This window comes from Triticum aestivum, chromosome 2B, assembly GCF_018294505.1.
Source record: "Triticum aestivum cultivar Chinese Spring chromosome 2B, IWGSC CS RefSeq v2.1, whole genome shotgun sequence".
Taxonomy (NCBI): Eukaryota; Viridiplantae; Streptophyta; class Magnoliopsida; order Poales; family Poaceae; genus Triticum; species Triticum aestivum.
This window is the reverse complement of record NC_057798.1, coordinates 476,176,759-476,192,631: the sequence shown is the minus strand read 5'-3', so window position 1 is coordinate 476,192,631 and position 15,873 is coordinate 476,176,759.

The following is a 15,873-nucleotide window of genomic DNA, read 5'->3' as shown; positions in this document are numbered from 1 at the left end:
AAATTGTGTGACTTTTCCAATACCAATAATAATTATTTCCTTAGCACTCTGATTGCTCCTCTTAATGATGTTGAAACTTGTGAAATCAATGCTGCTTTATTGAATCTTGTTATGAAAGATCAATTCTCCCGCCTTCCTAGTGAAGATGTCGCTACTCATCTAAACAACTTTGTTGATTTGTGTGATATGCAAAAGAAGAAAGATACGGATAATGATATTGTTAAATTGAAGTTATTTCCGTTTTCACTTAGAGATTGTGCTAAAACTTGGTTTTCGTCTTTGCCTAAAAATAGTACTGATTCTTGGAATAAGTGCAAAGATGCTTTTATCTCTAAGTATTTTCCTCCTGCTAAGATCATCTCTCTTAGAAACGGTATTATGAATTTTAAACAACTTGATCATGAGCATGTTTCCCAATCTTGGTAAAGAATGAAATTAATGATTCTCAATTGCCCTACTCATGGTTTGAATTTATGGATGATCATACAAAACTTTTAGGCCGGATTGAATTTTGCTTCTATAAATCTTTTAGATTCGGCCGCGGGAGGCACTTTTATGGAAATCACCTTAGGGGAAGCTACAAAACTCCTTGATAATATTATGGTTAATTATTATCAATGGCACACCGAAAGATCTACTAGTAAAAAAGTTCATGCTATAGAAGAAATTAATGTTTTGAGTGGAAAGATGGATGAACTTATGAAATTGTGTGCTACTAAGAGTGCCACTATTGATCCCAATGATATTCCTTTGTCTACTTTGATTGAGAATAATAATGAATCTATGGATGTGAATTTTGTTGGTCGGAATAATTTTGGTAACAACGCCTATAGAGGAAACTTTAATCCTAGGTCGTTCCCTAGTAATTCCTCTAATAATTATGGTAGTTCCTACAACAACCCTTATGGAAATTTTAATAAGATGCCCTCTGATTTTGATATTAGTGTTAAAGAATTTATGAATTCTCAAAAGAATTTCAATGCTTTGCTTGAAGAATAATTGCTTAAAGTTGATGAATTAGCTAGGAATGTTGATAGACTTTCCCTTGATGTTGATTCTTTGAAACTTAGATCTATTCCTCCTAAGCATGATATCAATGAATCTCTCAAAGCTATGAGAATTTCCATTGATGAGTGCAAAGAAAGAACCTCTAGGTTGCGTGCTAAGAAAGATTGATTTGTTAGAGCGTGTTCTTCTAGTTTTCATGAAAATAATGATGAAGATCTAAAAGTTATTGATGTGTCTCCTATTAAATCCCTGTTTTGCAATATGAATCTTAATAATGATGGGACTGGAAGTGAATCAACTTTATTTAAAAAGCGTTCTAATGATTTGGAGTATTTTGATCTTGATGCTAAAATTGGTAAAAGTGGGATTGGAGAAATTAAAACTTTACATAGTAATGAACCCACCACTTTGGATTTCAAGGAAATTAATTATGATAATTTCTCTTTAATAGATTGTATTTCCTTGTTGCAATCCGTATTGAATTCTCCTCATGCTTATAGCCAAAATAAAGCTTTTACTAAACATATCGTTGATGCCTTGATGCAATCTTATGAGGAAAAACTTAATTTGGAAGTTTCTATACCAAGAAAGCTTTATGATCGGTGGGAACCTACAATAAAAATTAAAATAAAAGATCACGAATGCTATGCTTTGTGTGATTTGGGTGCTAGTGTTTCCACAATTCCGAAAACTTTATGTGATGTGCTAGGTTTCCATGAATTTGATGATTGCTCTTTAAACTTGCACCTTGCTGATTCCACCATTAAGAAACCTATGGGAAGGATTAATGATGTTCTTATTGTTGCAAATAGGAATTATGTGCCCGTAGATTTTATCGTTCTTGATATTGATTGCAATCTTGGTAGGCTTTTGTGTCCTATTATTCTTGGTAGGCCTTTCCTTAGAACGATTGGTGGAATTATTGATATGAAGGAAGGAAATATTAGATTCCAATTTCCGTTAAGGAAAGGCATGGAACACTTTCCTAGAAAGAAAATTAAATTACCTTATGAATCTATTATTTGAGCCACTTATGAATTGAATGCCAAAGATGGCAATGCTTAGATCTATTCTCGCTTTTATGCCTAGCTAGGGGTGTTAAACGATAGCGCTTGTTGGGAGGCAACCCAATTTTATTTTTTCCTTACTTTTTGCTCCTGTTTAGTAATAAATAATTAATCTAGGCTCTGGTTAGATGTGGTTTTATGTTTTGATTAGTGTTTGTGCCAAGTAGAACCTATAGGATAACTTATGGTGATAGTTAATTTGATTCTGCTGAAAAATAGAAACTTTGCATGCACGAGAAAAAATTCAATAAATCACAGAAACATGCTTTTGCATTGATTCTTTTTGCTGTAGCAATAGACAAATTTCCTAGGACGTCCTATTTTGGTAGGATTTTTGGACTTCCATAAGTATTCGAAAGTTACAGATTGCTACAGACTCTTCTGTTTTTGACAGATTCTATTTTTCGTGTGTTGTTTGCTTATTTTGATGCATCTACGGCTAGTATCGAGGGGTATGAACCATAGAGAAGTTAGAATACAGTATGTTTAACACCAATATAAATAAAGAATGAGTTCATTATAGTACCTTATGTGGTGGTTTTTCTTTCTTGCACTAACGGAGCTTATGAGATTTCCTGTTGAGTTTTGTGTTGTGAAGTTTTCAAGTTTTGGGTAAAGATTTGATGGACTATGGAATAAGGAGTGGCAAGAGCCTAAGCTTGGGGATGCCCATGGCACCCCAAGATATTCAAGGATGACTAAGAGCCTAAGCTTGGGGATGCCCCGGAAGGCATCCCCTCTTTTGTCTTCGTCTATCGGTAACTTTACTTGGAGCTATATTTTTATTCACCACATGATATGTGTTTTGCTTGGAGGATCTTGTATGATATGAGTCTTTGCTTTCTAGATTACCACAATCATCCTTGCTGTACACACCTTTTGGGAGAAACCCACATGTTTTGGAATTTAGTAGAATACTCTATGTGCTTCACTTATATCTTTTGAGTTAGATAATTTTTGCTCTAGTGCTTCACTTATATCTTTTAGAGCATGGCGGTGGCTTAATTTTGTAGAAATTGTTGGTCTCTCATGCTTCACTTATATTATTTTGAGAGTCTTTTAGAACAGCATGGTATTTTCTATGGTTATAAAATTCTTCCTAGAATGATGAGCGTCCAAGTTGGGTATAATAAAAACTATCATAGAAAGTGAATTGGATGTTATGATCAATTTGATGCTTGATAATTGTTTTGAGATATGAGTATGGTGATATTAGAGTCATGCTAGTTGGGTGATTATGAATTTAAGGAATACTTGTGTTGAATTTTGTGATTCCCGTAGCATGCACGTATGGTGAACCGCTTTGTGATGAAGTTGGAGCACAATTTATTTATTGATTGTCTTCCTTATGAGTGGCGGTCGGGGACGAGCGATGGTCTTTTCCTACCAATCTATCCCCCTAGGAGCATGCGCGTAATGCTTGGTTTTTGATTACTTATAGATTTTTGCAATAATTATATGAGTTCTTTATGACTAATATTGATTCCATGGATTATACGCACTCTCTCCCTTGCACCATTGCTAGCCTCTCTTGTGCCGTGCAACTTTCGCCGGTACCATACACCCACCATGTGCCTTTCTCAAAACAGCCACATTACCTACCTATTATGGCATTTCCATAGCCATTCCGAGATATATTGCCATGCAACTTTCCACCGTTCCGTTTATTATGACACGCATCATCATTGTCATATTGCTCTTGCATAATCATGTAGTTGACATCGTATTTGTGGCAAGGCCACCCTCATGATTTTCATACATGTCACTCTTGGTTTACTGCATATCCCGGTACACCACCGGAGTCATTCATATAGAGTCATATTTTGTTCTAAGTATCGAGTTGTAATCTTGAGTTGTAAGTAAATAAAAGTGTGACGATCTTCATTAGTAGAGCATTGTCCCAAGTGAGGAAAGAATGATGGAGACTATGATTCCCCCACAAGTCGGGATGAGACTTCGGACTTCACAAAAAAAGAAAAAGGCCATAAAAAGAGAAAGGCCATTAAAAAAAGAAAAGAGAAAGGCGAAATAAAAACATGAGAGAAAAAGAGAGAAGGTACAATGTTACTATCCTTTTACCACACTTGTGCTCCAAAATAGCACCATGATCTTCATAATAGAGTCTCCTATGTTGTCATTTTCATATACTAGTGGGAATTTTTCATTATAGAACTTGGCTTGTATATTCCAATGATGGGCTTCCTCAAAATGCCCTAGGTCTTCGTGAGCAAACAAGTTTGATGCACGCCCACTTAGTTTGTTTTGTTGAGCTTTCATACATTTATAGCTCTAGTGCATCCATTGCATGGCAATCCCTACTCACTCACATTGATATCTATTAATGTGCATCTCCATAGCCCGTTGATACGCCTAGTTGATGTGAGACTATCTTCCTCTTTTTTGTCTTCTCCACAACCACCATTCTATTCCACATATAGTGCTATGTCCATGGCTCACGCTCATGTATTGTGTGAAAGTTGAAAAAGTTTGAGAATACTAAAGTATGAAACAATTGCTTGGCTTGTCATCGGGGTTGTGCATGATTAAATACTTTGTGTGATGAAGATAGAGCATAGCCAGACTATATGATATTGTAGGGATAGCTTTCTTTAGCCATGATATTTTGAGAAGACATGATTACTTTGTTAGTATACTTGAAGTATTATTGTCTATCATATCAATATGAACTTTTATTTTGAATCTTTTGGATCTGAACATTCATGCCACAATAAAGAAAATTACGTTGAGAATTATGCTAGGTAGCATTCCATATAAAAAATTCTACTTTTATCATTTACCTAATCAAGGACGGGCAGGAATTAAGCTTGGGGATGCTTGATACGTCTCCAACATATCTATAATTTTTGATTGTTCCATGCTATTATATAACCTGTTTTGGATGTTTATGGGTTGTACTTTACACTTTTATATCATTTTTGGGACTAACCTACTAACCAGAGGCCCAACCTGAATTGCTGTTTTTTTGTCTATTTCAGTGTTTTGCAGAAAAGGAATATCAAACGGAGTCCAAACGCGATGAAACCTTCGGGAGTGATCTTTTTGGAACAAATGCAAACCAGGGGACTTGGAGTGGACGTCACGCAACGAGCAAGGTGGTCACGAGGGTGCCCGGCATGCCCTGTAAGGGTGGGTGCGCCCCACACCCTCGTGGGCCCCTCGAGCATCCACCGACCTACTTCTTCCTCCTATATATATCTACGTACCCCGAAACCATCCAGGAGCGCCACGAAAACCTAATTCCACCGCCACAACCTTCTGTATCCGCGAGATCCCATCTTGGAGCCTTCGCCGGCACTCTGCCGGAGGGGGATTCGACCATGGAGGATCTCTCCATCACCACCAAGGCCTCTCCTATGAGTTGTGAGTAGTTTACCACAGACCTTCGGGTCCATAGTTATTAGCTAGATGGCTTATTCTCTCTGTTTGATTCTCTATACAAAGTTCTCCTTCCTCTTCTTGGAGATTTTATCGATGTAACTCTTTTTGCGGTGTGTTTGTCGAGATCCGATGAATTGTGGGTTTATGATCAAGTTTATCTATGAGAACTATTTGAATCTCCTCTGGATTCTTTTATGTATGATTGGTTATCTCTGCAAGCCTCTTCGAATTATCAGTTTGGTTTGGCCCACTAGATTGATCTTTCTTGCAATGGGATAAGTGCTTAGCTTTGGGTTCAATCTTGCGGTGTCCTTTCCCAGTGACAGCAGGGGCAGCAAGGCACATATTGTATTGTTGCCATCGAGGATAAAAAGATGGGGTTTATATCATATTGCATGAGGTTATCCCTCTACATCATGTCATCTTGCTTAATGTGTTACTCTGTTCTTATCAACTTATTACTCTAGATGCGGGCAGGAGTCAGTCGATGTGTGGAGTAATAGTAGTAGATGCAGGCAGGAGTCGGTCTACTTGTTGCGGACGTGATGCCTATATACATGATCATGCCTAGACATTCTCATAACTATGCACTTTTCTATCAATGGCTCGACAGTAATTTGTTCACCCACCGTAATACTTATGCTATCTTGAGAGAAGCCACTAGTGAAACCTATGGCCCCCGGGTCTATCTTTTATCATATAAGTTTCCAATCTACTTTTGTTTGCATCTTTTACTTTCCAATCTATATCATAAAAGTACCAAAAATATTTATCTTATCATATTATCTCTATCAGATCACACTTTCGCAAGTTACTGTGAAGGGATTGACAACCCCTTTATCGCGTTGGTTGCGAGGTTCTTGTTTGTTTGTGTAGGTGCGTGGAACCTGTGAGGAGCCTCCTACTAGATTGATACCTTGGTTCTCAAAAACTGAGGGAAATACTTACGCTACTTTTTTGCATCTCCCTTTCCTCTTTAAGGGAAAAACCAACGCATGCTCAAGAGGTAGCAGTGATCACCCAACGATATCCTCATCGAAAGCAGCAGGAATGGTCTCCTTGTCTGACTCAACCCAATGATAGCCCTTCTTCTTCATCCAAGCTGCCTCAGGTGTGATGGTGTTCTCAGACCCACTCGAGACGTGCTCGCCAAGCTTCCTCAAAATCCGCTTGTCACGCTGGCGACTCTCCTTCTGAGCAACGTGAGTTTGATACTGTCCCTTGGCCTGCATGCAGAATAGAGTCTTCACCCTGTCCTTGAGCTTCATAGCCCAAGATGGCTCATCAGAGGGAGGCTCATACTCAGAGCTGTCCTCCTCCTCCTAATCATCATCCTCTGCAATCTCATCCTCATCAACATCCATGCGGGCAGTCTCTGCTTCGTCCCAGGTACTGGTGTTAGCCCATTTGTTCTTCTGTCGTAGCCTAATAGGCTCATGGCAAAACCAGTTGGGTGCATGAAACTCCTCACCTGGAAAGAGCTTCTCCCAAGTCTTCTGAATCAAGAGGTGCAAATAGGGTCCATAGATGGGAACCTTGCGATGGAACATGGTAGACTGAAGCTCACACCACATGATGTGAGAGACATCAAGTGGTCCAGGTTGTGGAAGACGCGCGTCCTCACAAATAAGCATTATGTCCACAAGATAGGAATGCACCTTGTCCTTGTCTCCCATGCAAGGAAAAAGAGATTTGCGGAAGATCCGGTGCATGATGTCGAGAAACGGGTTTAGCACAAAAGACTTCTTGCCATTGGGTAAAGTCCTCTCCACTAGGTAGTGTTGAAGCTTGTTCTTGGAAGCAGACTCTGGGTTGGCATGCAGGCGGATACCAACGGGCACATCTAGCCGCTCATCATGAACATGCAACAGATCCATGAACTCCTTCCACTCAGCAGTCATCTTCTTTCCATTTGTCATCCAGGTCATGCTCCGCTTCTCATCCGAGTGGAAATGGACAAAAGCAAAAAACCGAGACACAATCTTCCGGGTCATAGTCAAGGTGGAACATGATGATCTCCTCAATACCAAACTGCTCTATCAGATCCAGAGGCTCACCAAAATATGCATGGTTCTTCCTCAGATGCTGCATGTCAATCCACTGAACAGGAACGTAGATGTTCTGCTTGGCCTTGATCACATCTAGGTAGATGAGATTTTGTTGCTTGGTCCAAAACAAGTCATTGCCCCTTAGTTGTTCCCGAGGCTTGGAGTAGGGGTTGAGCTTCCTTAGAATCAGAAAGTCTGCAAGTAACTGGCTCCTTGATCTTGCTGGCTATTGTCTTGAAGTGGAGAGATGGGACATTGGACCCCTCAGGAGCTTCTTGGTTGTGAAGACACTTTGAGCTTATATCACGGCTTGGATTCGAGTGCCGAGCAAGGGAAACGGAGCCACCACCTATGACACACAATGCAAACACACGAGAAGAGCGAGACAAATTATTGCAAAGACCAAGGCCAATAGACGAAACAACTAGAAATGAGATTGGATGTGACAAAACAAGATAATTTTAACTCAAGTGGTAGAACTATAACTGGGCGTGGAAGTAAAAAATTTACTACTGCTCTGACCGCGGTAGTACCGCAGAAATCCGCTGTAGTACCGCTAGGCGCGGTAGTACCGCGCTCAGGGCAGAAGTAAAATTTTACATCCGCGCACCGGCGGTAGTACCACTTCAGGCGGAGCAGTAGTATAGCACGGGGCAGATCTCTCAAGAACGGATCTGACAATATCCATACAAAGAAATCGGTACTACCGTTGATCAAAACTATGGTTTTGTATCACACCAAATAACATATCTACTGCACAAGCATTCTCCAACTATGTCTTGCAAAGATTTAGCCAAAAATCACAAGACCTACTCATATTTCCCCCAAATCATATATGCAAAATAAAGAGGCAAAGAGAGAAGGACTAGGGGAGATACCAGGGTTCATGGCAAGAGGGCGAGGTGGGGAACGGTCCCACCGGTTGAAATGGGAGGAGAGTGGCTAGAGACGGAGAGCCGGCAAGGTCCTCCGGCGCTGTTCTTGGGTAGGAGAGAGAGAGAGAGATGCGAGGGGAATAGATGAATGGGTATGGGGGAGTCGGAACTCCCCATGCCCATGATTAACCCCCATGCGGTCAGGACGGTGCGGTAGTACCATAGGTCATCGCGGTAGTACTGCCCGGGCGGTAGTACCGCACTCTGGGTGGTAGTACTGCTCTTCCGGGGGTAGTAAAAGTTTACTGCCATGCTGGAGGCGATAGTACCGTGCCATGTTCGCAATTGTGCAAGCACAGGAGCGACCCATCTCCAATAGTAGTACCGTGGCACGCGACAGTAGTACCGCATCCCCAAAAAAGTGCATGCTTTGGCTAGAGATAAAAACGGCCTATGCACCACAAACAAGCCAAGAAAAACGACAAAAAACGAGGACCAAACAACGAACCAAAATCTCTCATGAAGAGAGGGCGGTGGCTGGATCCACCTATGTTTGAGTCAATTGGTCTAGCACCGCGAAGAATTATCCTTGGGCCCTTGACCAACACTCCTCTTTGAAGCACAAGTACCATAAAAATGGCGAATGTGAAAGAGTCGATTGATTTATGCATAATGGGGGAGGGAGAGGTCATTGAGAGAACAACACTCCCCCTATGTCCATGCCTACGTCTAAACAAGACAACATGATGAGTATGGTGGGGTGTGCACAGGTTCAAGCCACATTGCTCAAATCGTTAATATTTAGGTCATGCCTTAACTTGCGAAATCTTGCTTCATCCAAAGGCTTCATGAAAATATCTTCAAGGTTATCATGAGTGTTGACATAGTTAAGATCAATCTGTCCTCGCTTGATGTGATCCTAGATGAAGTGATACCAAATCTCAATATGCTTCATCTTGAAGTGTTGCACCGGGTTGACAGAAATCTTGATGGCACTTTCATTGTCACACCAAAGAGGCACTTTGTCACAAATGACATTGTAATCCTTTAAACTTTGCCTCATCCATAGAAGTTGAGCACAACAACTACCGGCAGCCACATACTCGGCTTCGGTGGACAAGAGAGACACACAACTTTGCTTCTTAGAAGACCAACTCACCAAAGAGCAACCAAGAAATTGGCACCCTCCGGAAGTTGACTTCCTATCTGAGGGAGGCCTAGATTAGGGGGTCCTTGGATTGCCGGACTATATGCTTATGCCGGATTGATGGACTATGAAGATACAAGATTGGAGACTTCGTCCCGTGTCCAGATGGGACTCTCCTTTGCATGGAAGGCAAGCTTGGCGATTCGGATGTGTAGATCTCCTTCTCTGTAACCGACTCTATGTAACCTAGCCCCCTCCGGTGTCTATATAAACCGGAGGGTTTAGTCCGTAGGATAGGAACAACAATTATAATCATAGGCTAGCTTCTAGGGTTTGGCCTTTACGACCTCGTGGTAGATCAACTCTTGTAATACTCATATCATCAAGATCAATCAAGCAGGAAGTAGGGTATTACCTCCATCAAGAGGGCCCGAACCTGGGTAAACATCGTGTCCCCTGCCTTCTGTTACCATTAGCCTTAGACGCATAGTTCAGGACACCCTACCCGAGATCCGCCGGTTTTGACACCGACACTGGTGCTTTCATTGAGAGTTTCACTATGTCGTCACGGTAAGGCTTGATGGCTCCTTCAATCATCAGCAACGACGCTGCCCTGGGTGAGGTTTTCCTCCCCGGACAGATCTTCGTATTCGGCGGCTTCGCACTGTGGGCCAACTCGCTTGGCCATCTGGAGCAGATCGACAGCTACGCCCCTGGCCATCAGGTCAGGTCTGAAACTTGAACTACACCGCCGACATCCGTGGAGACTTGATCTTCAACGGATTCGAGCCCACGTTAGGAGCGTCGGACAGTCACGACAGGCATGACTTAGATCTGCCATCGGACAGTGTTTGGGATATCGCACCTGCGGCTGCTCCAGCCTTCGATCTAGAGCAGATCACGCCATCCGAGGACGGGTGGATGAACCCCGTCACGGAGGCCGTACACTCATCGGCGCTGGAGTCGAACATAGACTTCACCTCCAAAGATGTCTGTGCCATCGGGCCCTCGGACTCGTCTCCGTTCACGGGTTCCGAACCGCGCGCGCCCGTGCCTATCGAATCTGATTGGGCACCGGCCATGGAGTTTACCTCCGTGGATATGTTTCAACACTCACCCTTGGGTGATGTGCTAAACTCATTAAGATCTCTCTCTCTATTAGGAGACTCTTGGCCGAACTATGTCCGGCTTGAGTAGGAAGCGGACGACGAAGAAATTCGTTCCCCACCCACCACCCACTTAATAGCCACTGTCGATGACTTAACCGACACACTTGACTTCGACTCTGAAGACATCGACGGTATGGACGACGATGCCAGAGACGAACGGGAACCACCGCCCACGGGGCGCTGGACAGCCACCTCATCACATGATATATACATGGTGGACACTCCCAAGGAAAACAATGGCGACGAAAAGGATGTAACGGAGGATAATACCGTCGGGCAGAAACCAAAGTGATGGCGCAGGCACCACTCTAAATCCTGCCACAGTGATAACAGCGCAAGTAACACTCCAGTCGACTCCAAAGGAAACGATGACCCCATGGACCCACCGATGGAGCAGGATGAACCAGAGGACGCTGAACATAGTCCGGAGCAGATGTCCGATGACGGCGATCCTGAGGGTAAAACTCATCAACCTGCCTCTGGAGAGGAGGACAGTCCGGACGACAATACATTTATCATCCCGGAAAAACACTCGGAACAAGAGAACCTCCACAAAAGGCTTATTGCCACCGCGAGGAGCCTAAAAAAGCAGAAGCAAAGGCTTAAGGCCGCGCAGGATACGCTCAACCGCAAATGGAACATAGTGCTAGACACTGAAGAAAAATATGGAGACGATCGCCACACAAAGAGCTACCCAAAGCGCAAGCTACTGCCCGAATTCGACGATGAGCCCATAGAGCCCATTCCGCCGAATAATACGGCCAATCAGCCGGACCGACCACTCCGTGGCCGTGACAGGGCAGCTAATGATGCCGCACACAAGTCAGTACACGATTTACGTGAGCTCCTAGACAAAAAGGCCACTGTGACCAGGTCCATCTATGGATCTAGAAAACGTGCTCCGGCGCAAGATCACAGCCACCAAAATGATCATATTAATCGAATACCAGCTCGGAATCAACCCCGAACACAACAACTGTCAACAGCATGCCACGACACATCCAATTACAGCGGTGTCGTGCACCCCCTGTTCTTCACCGATGAAGTGCTGGATCATGAATTCCCCGAGGGATTTAAACCCGTGAATATAGAGGCATGCGACAGAACAACAGACCTTGGGTTCTGGATTGAGGACTTTATCCTCCATATCCACATGGCCCGCAGAGATGATCTCCACGCCATTAAATACCTGCCCCTCAACTTGAAAGGACCAGCTCGGCATTGGCTGAAAAGCCTCCCCGGAAACTCAATTGGAAGTTGGGAGGAACTTGAAGATGCTTTCAGGGTCAATTTTCAAGGGACCTTTGTCTGACCTTTGGATACAGGCGATTTAAGTCACATAATCCAACAACCCGAAGAGTCAGTCCGTAAGCTTTGGAACCGATTTCTCACTAAGAAGAACCAAATCATCGATTGTCCGGATGCCAAAGCCTTAGCGGCTTTCAAGCACAGTATTCGAGACGAATGGCTCGCCAGACACCTCAGCCAAGAAAAGCCGAGGACAATGGCAGCCCTAACAAGCATTATGACCCGCTTTTGTGCGGGAGAGGACAGCTGGTTGGCCCGTAGCGGCACCAGCGACCCAGGCACTGTCGGTGTTCTAGGAACGGGGGTACCCAGACTTGCCTGCCTGCGGCCTGCAGCGTGGCTCAAGGAGTGGCCCGGTATGGCCCATCTTCGTCAACACATGGTCAAGACCCTCGCGAGGGGCCAAACCTCGCGGGGCGGACGACAGGAAGCCTCCTCGGGCGCAGCCTCGTCAGGCTAGCTCGCGAGGAGGCGGAGAGATCAAGGCGGGGTACCTCACGAGGTGCCCGTGACGCAAGCCATGACGATCGAAGCCAGGCGAGCACCGGCCTGGGCAGTGTCCTTGTTTCCTCTTTGGTGCAAAGGGGGCAAGCACAGGCCAAGGTATCAAGCAAAGGCTACCATTTTGGTGCAACAAGACCAAGACCAGCAGAACGGCAGGATGGAGGTCATCGTGGAGCCCAGGACAGCGTCATCATCAAAGCCTTTGGCAGGCGAAGACCAACTTTAGTCAGGATAAGTGTACTAGATGTTCCCCTTCAAAATGGCCAATTGTTGGCGCCCTTCCCGCTCAATATTTCGGAAGAGGACCAGGGCCTCGCTCTATAAATAGGACTAGCCATTCTCGAGGCAGGGGATCGACCAATCGAAGCTTAGCCAGAACCACCCACACCAACACAAGAACTCCTCCCCTCGCGAGGTTGTTCTTCCTTTGTATTGTTCATCATCAGCCCCTAAGGCAATCTACACACCACACATTGGAGTAGGGAATTACACCACAATGGTGGCCTGAACCAGTATAAACCTTGCATCCCTTGTGTTGTTCTTCGTGTAGCCTAGATCCTTTGCGAGGCGACGAGACGTGAGTTGGTAGAGGAGTGATCTCCGCGCGCACCCCAGAGTTCGAACCTTAAGGGTCTGCCGGAACCCGAAATCCGACAAGCACATCCGAAATCAGGAATGGCAACGGGAAACCGCGACACAATAAAAACGAGCGTCAAAACAACGAAGACAGACTAGATGACACGGCGGTCAACGCCGAATTCAGGGGCTCTCAACCCGGTCATCGGAAAAAGCCATTTAAAGGCAGCAGAGATGGACCGTCCAACCTAAATAAGGTTCTAGATAGATTATGTCAAATTCATGGCACCCCCGAAAAACCTGCAAATCACACCCATAGAGAATGCTGGGTCTTCAAGCAGGTCGGCAAGCTAAATGCCGAACACAAAGGAAGGGAGACGCCAAGTGAAGACGAGGATGAGCCTCGCCAGCCGAACACTGGAGGACAGAAAAAATTCCCAGCAGAAATCAAAACAGTGAATATGATTTACGCAACTCACATACCGAAGAGAAGGCGCAAACGCGCACTCAGAGACATATATGTTGTAGAGCCCGTCGCCCCCAAATTCAACCCTTGGTCGGCCTGCCCGATCACTTTTCATCACAGGGATCATCCGACTAGTATCCAGCACGGAGGATCAGCTGCCTTGGTTCTCGACCCAATAATTGACGGATACCATCTCACCCGAGTCCTTATGGACAGCGGCAGTAGTCCTAACTAGTATATTAGGACACTGTCCGCAAGATGGGGATAGACTCGTCAAGAATCAGCCAAAGTAATACTACCTTTAAAGGAGTAATACCAGGCGTCGAGGCCCGTTGCACGGGCTCTCTATTACTAGAGGTTACATTCGGTTCTCACGACAACTTCAGAATCGAAGAATTAATCTTTGACATTGCTCCATTCCGAAGCGGTTATCACGTACTAGTTGGAAGAGCGGCCTTCGCTCGTTTCAACGTAGTACCGCTGTCGGAGTAAATGACAACGGGTAGCCTAGCCGACTCCCTTTGGCCCTTTGAAAAAACAATAGGCCGATCGAGCCTTAGAGCACCCAAGACGCGAGGCCGCCTTCCTCCGGCCGGCTGCCTCACAAGCTGACTACCGGAAGGTGGCCCAGCCCTAAACTCTCTTGGAGGAAGCCACGATAGGGCCGACTCCAAGAAGCCGGCCACGAAAATACCAACCCCAAGAAGCCGGCCCAAGAAGACCGACTCCAAGAGGCTGGCCCCTGGCGAGCGGCCAGGGCCGTGCCCTCAAAGTCTACACCCCCATAACGATGATGGGACAAGGCGTGGCAACAGTGGAACCTGCCACCCCCAAATCCCGGAGCACGCATGGCTACAGTACGCCGTACGGGGCAGCCATCACCCGTCCGGCGAGGCACTGTTGCCATGCTGATCATGACACCCTCCACGACGGGATGCTAGTACGGCCCGCAGGTGGCGGGCCCCTTCGGTCAGAGAGACGCCCGAAGGCGGCCTTGCCTCCCCCAGCCGGCCTGGGGCACGGCCGGCTTCCTATGGCCGGCTTGCTCCCCTCCTCGGGGCGCGCGCACCATTAAGGAGACAAGACGAGGTAAGGCTACAGTGAGAGCCCGCAAGGCGGTGGCACTGTAGCCATGCTTACCTCGACGAAGCCCTCGTCATCAGAGGCGAGGCAACATTAACCAGCCCCCGACATGACCCCCAAGCGGTGGGGCCGGCCTATCGTCCAATGAGCCGGTAGCCGGCGGGACCCACCAGTCGGCGGGCCCCAGCGGCCGGCGGAGAAGCCGGCGGCCATAGACACTAACGGCTAGGGCCCGCGCCCAGCCGGATTACTGTTGTACCCCCAAGGGGTAGGCCTTTATAAACCCCCCCGGGCACCCATGCAAAGGATTGATCTCAGATAGTTTTAGACACTATGATAAGGAGAGAAGAGAGCTAGCCTTGCCCTTCTTCCTCCTCACACCAAACAGCTCAAGGAGCCTCTTGTAGCTTCTTGTCGTTCTAGTGATCATGCGGAGACCCCGCAGAGCAGGAGTAGGGGTATTATCTCCACGGACAGCCCCCAACCTGGGTAAGATCCACCGGCATGCATGTCTTCGCCTCATCCTGTTTCCAGGCACCGGCGATGTCTTACTGGCTCCCACAATGATAAGCCACCCGTTGGCATATGTTGCACCTACCACCTGACATTTGGCGCCCACCGTGGGGCCACGTGCACCGTCGTCCGGAGACCTGCTCTGGACGGGAACCCTTTACCTCCCCAGCGAGCGTACCCAGCCCGGCACGCCCGATGGCGCTTGCCCCGACGTGTTGTAAAGTGTCGATGACGCATGCGCGGTGAGCTGCCTCGTCGATCTTCTCGGCGAGGCTTGCATCTCCGACGAGCCCGCATCCGACGCGGGCACCGGCTGCCCCGAGAGCCGCCTCGTCAGCCTCCTCGACCACCTCCATGTCTCCAGCGAGCCTACCGCGGAGTTGGAGTCGTATGGCTCCACCGACCCGATGCTTGTCGACTCCGACACGGCGTCGCTCGACGCCTTCCCCACCAACGTGATCATCTTTGACGACCCTCTTCGTCAAGCCGACAGTGGCAGCAGCACCGTCACCAAGGTGCTAATCATCAGCCACGGCGTCACCTCTGACGAAAACACCCACAATGCCCTGCAAGCAACGTTGCACGATCTGTCCGCCCCCATCCCGGCCGACGCTGACGTCGAGACGCTGGAGGCACGCCGCCTCGCCCTCCTTGCGGAGGGCCAGAGGATAGCCTCCATGAGACGCCTCACTGAAGCTCACCAGCGCGAA